This window comes from Chenopodium album, chromosome 18 (genome assembly GCF_948465745.1).
Source record: "Chenopodium album chromosome 18, dcCheAlbu1.1, whole genome shotgun sequence".
NCBI classification, from domain to species: domain Eukaryota; kingdom Viridiplantae; phylum Streptophyta; class Magnoliopsida; order Caryophyllales; family Amaranthaceae; genus Chenopodium; species Chenopodium album.
In genome coordinates, this window is record NC_137851.1 from 14,019,504 (window position 1) to 14,028,068 (window position 8,565).

Sequence of the window (8,565 nt, forward strand, 5' to 3'; positions counted from 1 at the left end):
TGCGGATAAATAAGCGAGTGGTTTTTATGATTTTGACACACAATCTTTCCAAAAATACTATAAAACTCAAGAGTAAAAAAAAGCCAAAATATATCCATATTAACATTTACTACTATTTTACACCATTTACACAATACCCATTAAGTAATTTAGAATTTAACAACTTTACAACTTTAATCAACAATGTCACAACTTAATTAAGTCAACAAATTTACTACTTATTTAACTACTCCAATCAACAATTTCAGAGCTTCAATAAACAATTCAAAACTTCAATCAGCAATATTGATATACTGTATTACAACTTCACTCAACAATTGACAATCTATATAGTCTTCAATCAACAATTTACAACTTTAAAAAGTTAGAAATCAAAACCTTTTTCGGATGAGTGTGAGGAGAGCGCTGAGATACTATTGGGGTTAATGGAATAAAGTTGTTAAGTTGATTTTAAAAAAACAAAATAATAATAATAATAAGTTAACAATGCACTTTTGGGGATTTGGGAGGATAAATTAAAGTTGATTATATAAAGAAAAGGGGAAAAAAAAAAGGGTACTAGCGAGTAGCGAGTACCAAAATACGAAGTACTCCCTTCATTTTTTTTATTTACATCACTTTTCTTTTTGGGGTATTTTTTTTTTAAAATACATACTTCTATTTTTAATAACTTTATACTATATTTTATCATTTCTCTCTTTTACTTTAATACCCCACTCAACTTTTTTGTATCATTTCTCTCTCTTCCATGGTCCTTACTAAAATAATAAAAACATTTATCCCCTCTCACATACTTTCTCTTTCATGGTCCCCATCTTACTTTTAGTATAATAATTTATTCACCTACTCACAATATTATATTACACTTTTAAAACTTTGTGGAATCCAAAATGATGCAAATAAAAGAATACCTAGAGAGTACCAAATAGTAAGGCCAGAAAAGGCAAAATTTGACTAGAGTGATCACATCACATAATAATGTTAAACCGTTTTAAGACTTTTTTGGACAAGAGAACGTGGATGAAATTGACTTAATTACTCCCTTTTTATTTTTATTTTTTTTCCCATTTAACTATATACGGTCTCCAAAATGCGTAATAAAACATCCATATCTTTATTTCCATACACGTAAACATTATAAAAATGTGATATTAATAAAATATTTAATGAGACGAATCTAACACGAACACTCATGACTATATCATCTTTCATAAATTAACGGTAATTTATGGTCAAAGTTTTCAAAGTTTGACCCCTAAAATGGCAATGGGGCAAAACTAAAGGGACGGAGGGAATATGTCTTTTCTCTTAGTGAGACCCCGTTCATTTCATCTTATTTTTGCTTAACTAAAATTATTTTTACTGAAACAAAATTATATTTGTTGAACTTAAATTATTTTTACCGAACTTAAATTAATTTTACTGAACTTAAATTATTTTTGCTGAACTGAAATTATTTTTACTGATTTTCTATTATAATTCTTCTTTAAGAAAACTGAATTTTACTGAACTGAACGTATTTTTATTGAACTAAAGTTATTTTTACTGAACTGAAATTAATTTTACTGAACTGAACTTATTTTTACGGAATTGAAATTATTGTTACTTAATATTATTATTTTAAGGTGAAGTGAACATGGCCTAATTTATGTCTCATATGCATTTAATCATATACTCCGTGCTTTTTTTTTTCTTTTTTTTTTAAGGTACTCTGTATCTCACAGGCACCTCTCATAGGTTAAGCCAGCTTAGCGCTATAAGCCAACACTTGAGAGTAGAGGGAGGAGGTAAGAAAATTCCCTATTCCCATGTGAATGTATTTGGTAGAGTTTGAAGGTGAGTTTCTCACCAATTTCACCAAGCTTTGCTTAGTATATATTTAATCATGGTCGGACTTTACCATGTGTAGCCTGAGCGGCTGCACAGGGCCCAAAATCTGTTGAGGCCCAAATTAGTTAAAATAATTATATACTTTATAGTGTGCTTTTATACTTGATGTAGTTCTTAAGCTCAATGGCTAGATTCTGTCCTTGTGTTTTGTTGCTAGAGGTTCCAAGTTCGATTCTAAGTAGCGGTTTTTTATTTTTATTTTTAATTATTTTTTTTTCTTTTAACTTTTTACAGAGACCATTTTTAATATGCTCATTGTTAGTACATATCTGATTTTTGTGTTTTACAAATATTTTGTATCAATCTAGAAGTGTCACAAATAAAAATTTGGGAAAAAAAAAACTTAATTGTGTACACTCAACTAATATTAAAATTTTATTTTGGAAAGAAATTTGTCTTTAGTCAAAGTATTAAGGGTGGAGGAATACATACGACATGGGATCAAATTGCATTTAGATATCATATTATGTCTTGAATCTCCTACACTAAATATAATACATATATATATATATATATATATATATATATATATATATATATATATATATATATATATATATATATATATATATATATATATATATATATATATATATATTAAGCATTTTATCTATGTTTAGTATTTTCATTTTAAAACGATGATTTAAAAGGAGGGCTTAATCATATTTTAATTGTACAGGGTCTCCGTAATGATTGGGACGGCCTGTATTTAATCATAATGGTGAAGTTAGAAAAAGTTAATTAGAAAGTTTACCGTATTAGCCTATATGAGTACTTCCACTAATATCTACTTTTTTTGATTGACTAATATCTATTTTTACTAATGCATAAAATACAAATGTTTTCATATAAAATGTCGTTAAATTAGTATTAATATGTAGGAAAATTTGTAAATAAAAACAATAAAAAAAAAACCTTTTAAATGCCTCATTTTGCAAAAAAAAAAAACCTTTTAAAAGGATCTTTGCTTAAAAAAAAAACCACCACGGTCACTTTTGTTGACTCGAACTTTCAGGCGTTGACCCCTTATTTTCCCTACTTGCAGCCTACAGTAGGGTAATTTTCCTTCCTTTTTTTGGCTCCCTAATTTTCCCTCTATATATAAATAACATAGGGCAAGCCTCGCCAAATCACTCCAACAAAAAATTAGGGCAAATCTCCCCCAATTCAGATTAATTGAATGATTAGGGTTCTTAATCTATTTTTTCCATAATTGTAGTGCCAACTTCATCATTGTAGTGCTCCCTCCAGCATTCGTGAAGTGCGAAAAATAAAAGCCTGACTTATTCAACCAATTTTGTGGGTTTGGTTTAAGCAACACAATACAAATTCACCACCAACAAGCATCAATTAGGTAAATTAGGTTTATTTTTACTCCAATTTTTGTAATAAACCCTAACTTATTTAACACAATTTTGGCAATTAAGTATGAAATTGAAGATCTTACCTTGGTTTGTACTTCACTATGTAATTAGGAAACCTTGTTTTGCGCCAAACAAGCCTTTTTTTCCTCCTTTAGCCATTGGCAACAAGAATTACGTGAGTTCATGCAGAGCGAAAAAAAAACCCCAATTTTTAATTTTTACACTACTTGTAGTAACAATTTAACGAATTAACACTTAGCTTATTTTACAATAGCAACATTTATGACTTGCACCAGAGGACATATAGAGAGAGAAAGAGAGAGAAAACCCCAAGTTGATGTGATTGCAAAGCAAAGTATTCATGGAGGAAGGAGAAAGAATACAGGGGGCATTAACTTTGGAGGGAAAATAAGAGGGAAATAAAACTAGGGAGTGCAAATATAAAAAGAGTTGGGTGTAAGTAGGGAAAATGGGGGTCCTGAAAGTTCGAGTCAATGCTGAAAAGAGGGGAGAGGTTTCATTAAACGGAAAAAAGTGATCGTGGTGGTTATTTTTTTAACAAAGATCATTTTAAAAGGTTTTTTCTTGCAAAATGAGACATTTAACAGTTTTTTTTCTAAGAAATTTTCCTAATATGTATTTCCATTATATCACATTAATTTATTTTTATTTTTTTTAATTCTTAGTGATGTATAATTAAAGATATTACATTTTCTTAATACTAAAACAGACACCGAGAGTGACACATGTCACATCTTGGTACCGTTTTTTCAAATATCTCTAATAATATTTTATTTCAATTTAAATATTAAATATACATTCAAATTAATGACAATTTTGTTTCGAAGAATTTACTACTACGTATCTTAAAAAAAATTAAACTTTTACTTTTAATATCGATTATAACATTATAATTTCTATATATTTGAGGTGTATGTTTTATCAAGTTTATTTGTTAGATATAATTTTTTTTCTTTGAAAAATAAGGATTACCCTACTTGGCACGGGGCCTAAGTTAGTAGAAGAATAAGCAGTGACCACAGCACTGAAGAAGGCTGTAATACGCTGTATTTTTATATGTATTTTAATTTAAATTATTAGTTTATAAATTATTTAAATAATTTGAAATGAATTATTTATGGTATTTTATTAATTTAAAAAGGTTATTTTTATTAAAGGTTCATTTTTATTTATTTTATTGTTTTGAAAATATTTTATTTCATTATTATAAAACTTTGGGGCATATTATTTTATAAAAGGAAATTTTAAGTCAATAATATTTGAACACGGTCAAAGACTAGTTTGAATAGGAGAAGGAAACATTAAGGGTAGAAGTGGAACTTTAAGCTTGGAGGGTTTTGAGAGAGGGTATAAATACCCATCTTATGAGCAAGTTGGATCTTACCCAAGGTGGAGAATACCCAAAGGTAAACTCTCTCACTCACTCACTCTCTCTCTTTATATATATATATATATATATATATATATATATATATATATATATATATATATATATATATATATATATATATATATATATATATATACTCCCCCATAATTTTTCCCATCCTCTTTCATTTACACACACCACACGCACACACAAGGTGGCCGACCGCCACCACCACCTTCCACCGGCAGGCCACCGCCGCCATTATTTTCCAGCTGCAGCAGTCACTGGCGTGGAGGGCGGCAGCAGCCCCCTACTCGTTGTGTGGTGTGGCTTTTACCAAAAAAAAAAACAAAAACCCTCTTTTTTGTTCTAATTTTAATCTAGCCTTGATTCAATTATTATTTTTGGGTTTTGTGATGATTGATTATGATTAATATGTATATAATTTTTAGATGTAGTTTTTGAATTAAAAAGTCCCAAATTGAAAACCCTAGGTTTCTAAATTAATGTAGATTGATGAAAATTGATTGTATATGATTGGAATTATTGAAATAGGTGTTTTTAAACATAATTAGCCAATTTTACATGCTTTTATAAGGCTAGAATTTTTATATAAAGGTTAGAATTATGTTTCATAAAGGATTTTTAATTACCCATGAATAGGATTTGCGGTGCTTTATGCGCTTAAGGTGTTATTTAACACCGAATTAGTTTAAAAAGGGTTCAATATAAAGTCTATGTGGTCATGTAGGCGTTGCTCGAAATGCGCCTACGTTAAAGCATGTTGTGAATATGCTTGGCACTCATAAGAAGTGGGAATTGACATAATACGATTAGGGACAAATAAAGTAGGGAGCCGCCAACAAGTTTTTAAGGAACTTGTAAACCGTTCACGGATCATTTAAGGCAACCACGAATAAGGGACAACGATAGGCAACAACAATTGACCCGTGAAGGTTACACCCCATTCATAATCCATGAGATTACTAATTCCATATGGTTCGAAACCACAAAAGGAGGATCGGGGATGATGGTACGAAGTGAGTCATGGAGTCACGTTCGCCCGTATTGGCCTCTACTCGATTCTTGTAGTGAAAAGTGATTCTTGCGATCTCAATGGCATACAAACAAAGATTCAATTCGCTCCAAACTATTATTAAGCTAAATTGGTTGAATATTAATGCAGCATATAATTCTAAAATATTAGTGATCACTTGATTTAATAACAAGATTACAAAGGAACCTAAACCGGTTGTCCAAATACGGATTTGCTCTTCCCAATCCTGGTTATTTTCTGTTATTTATGCTAACATTAGACCCGACGCGAGGCTCGATGACTATCTAAACGGAAGTTTTAGTGGCAGGAAACATGTAAGCCGCCCAAAAGGCGGTGCCTCGGGTTGGTGGAGGACAGGCTAGGCTGTGGAATCGCCAGGGCCTCGGCTACTTCGCGAAGGAGCACGCGTACAAGTTCTTATGTTCGGGTTTAGCAAAATGAAGTGAACCGGACTAAACGTGTTACCGAGATAAAAAGGGGAAAGGACGTTCAGTTTTAAATTTAAACAGGGCTGATGCTGTGAAGAATCGTATCTTATTAGGCGTGATTTTCAATTACATATTCCCTTTAACATGCAATATGGTGATCAGAAATAATAATAGAACAAATATTAATATTGGAAGCAATTTAACAAAATAGCGTTAGTCAAATCAAATATAAAATAACCTAATCATGATACTAGCAATATTAAAATAAAATAAGAGTAACTAAATTAATTAATTACTCACATTCCACGCGTTCCTTTAAATTGCTACATCATGAAGAAACTGTTAGTAACTTCAATAAATAATAAATCAAATGAAAATTAAATTAAATAAATGTAGATTTGAATTGGTCCAAACCCTCAGTTATCCTTTCACGCCTTGGTTTAAGGACGGAACCTCGGGTTAAGTATGGACTCCTTGGAGTGCTTAAGGGAAGAATGGTGTAATTAGGAATATAGGTTTAAGGCTTAAAATATGGGAGAGAGAGAATAAAATGATTTTTGGTGTAAAAGAGAGGAAGAGAGAATGATTTTTTGTGTCCCGAACTGTAGAAAGGAGGGGGGTATTTATAGGGAAAATGAGCAGGGGGAAACACGGAACCCTAAAAAGATAAAAACCCTAAAAAAGGTTGCCACGAAACGGCAAAAACTGCTGCGACACGGCAAGGATTCCCGTGACGCGGGGAAAATTGGTGTGACGCGTGACAGATTTAACCTATAGAGGATAAAAGCGCGTGAAGAATCATGCGGAGAAAACACGGAAAAATCCCGTGTCACGATATGGGCGTCGTGACACGGGAAATTATACCGTGACACGACATTAATTCCCATGTCACGACAGAGTTTCCCGTGACGCGGGGAATTTTCGCGTGAAAAGAACGCGGAAACAAGCACGAGAATTCCCATGTCACGGCACCAGGCACCGTGACACGCTGAGAATTCCCGTGTCACGGTACCAGGCCCTGTGCCACGTCACCTTCTCCCGCGACGCGGCAATTTTACACTGCGCGCGGTAATTCTTGTTTTTTACGCGTTTTTAAAATTACGATAACTTTTGATCCGTAACTCGGAATAAAGCATATAATATATCATTGGAAATCTTATCAAGTCTACTTTCCAACCCAATTAAAATCAGGTTAAAATCATATGTATATTTTAAGATATGGCCGTTTTAGTGGAAGGGTGTCGGTTTTGGGCCGAGTTTAGTGTTTTGTTCATATGTTCTTCGTTTTAAATCGGAATTGGGCTTATGATATATGGTTAGAAAGCTTATTAAAAGGCCTATCTAACCAAATAATAATTGGATCAAAATTATAAGTCAAAAAAATCAGTTTCTCTTGGTTTTGCGATGTGGACACGAAAAGTGGAAAACAAGTTATGGTTTAGGGAAATGAGCTAGGAAATGGATTGATTTATGAAATGTATTGGATAGAACATGTATTTAAGCACTCTAAAGATTAAATACTCAACCTGACCAATAGTGGCGGTGAAAGGTGTTCATCATCGGGTTTGGTTTTGGGGAGACATTTTTAGGTGTCTACAGAAGCCCCCACTTTGACTGAGTTTGTAGAAACGCCAGTTTCGAAAACAATAGTCAAAGTAGTCGATAGGGACGGAGAATTATTTAAGACGTTCTGCGATCCTAAATCACTCTGATACGCCGATACCTGTAGAAAAGTGTTAGTTCTACAGATAAAAGAGTAAAGGGATAGAATTCTTATCTGACACCAGTGTATCGGTGACAAATGAGTTTCGTAGCTTCCTATGCTTGAAGGAATCCACTGGATGGCGTTTTGTTGAAATACTTTCCATGCCTGAGGAAAGTCGACTAATGAGTTTGGTAGCTTTCTAAGCCTGAAGAAACCTACCGGATAATACTTTCCATGCTTGAGGAAAGTCAACATATGAATTTGGTGTTTTTCTATGCTTGAAGAAACCCACCGATAATACTTTCCATGCTTGAGGAAAGCCGATAAAGGAATTTGGCGGTTTTCTATACTTGAAGAAACCCACCGATAATACTTTCCATGCTTGAGGAAAGTCGACAGATGATGAGATTGCAAGTCTCTGTGTATCGAGAACCTTGCGCTGTGAATCGTCTTCGCTTGGGAGATGATGAGAATGGTTCGCTTGTCCCCGAACGTGGGCTGTAGATGGTCCACTTGTCCCCGGACGTGGGCTGGAGATGGTCCGCTTATCCCAGAACGTGGGCTGTAATTGAGACCAGCAAAATAAAATTTGCCAAGGGACTCGTATAGACTATGATTGACTTGACCAACTGACTTGACCAAGTTTGACTTGACACGACATGACATGTATATAACTTGTGGTTGTGTGTGTATATGGTGTGTGTGCAGACACAAGCAACAGAAAATGCAAA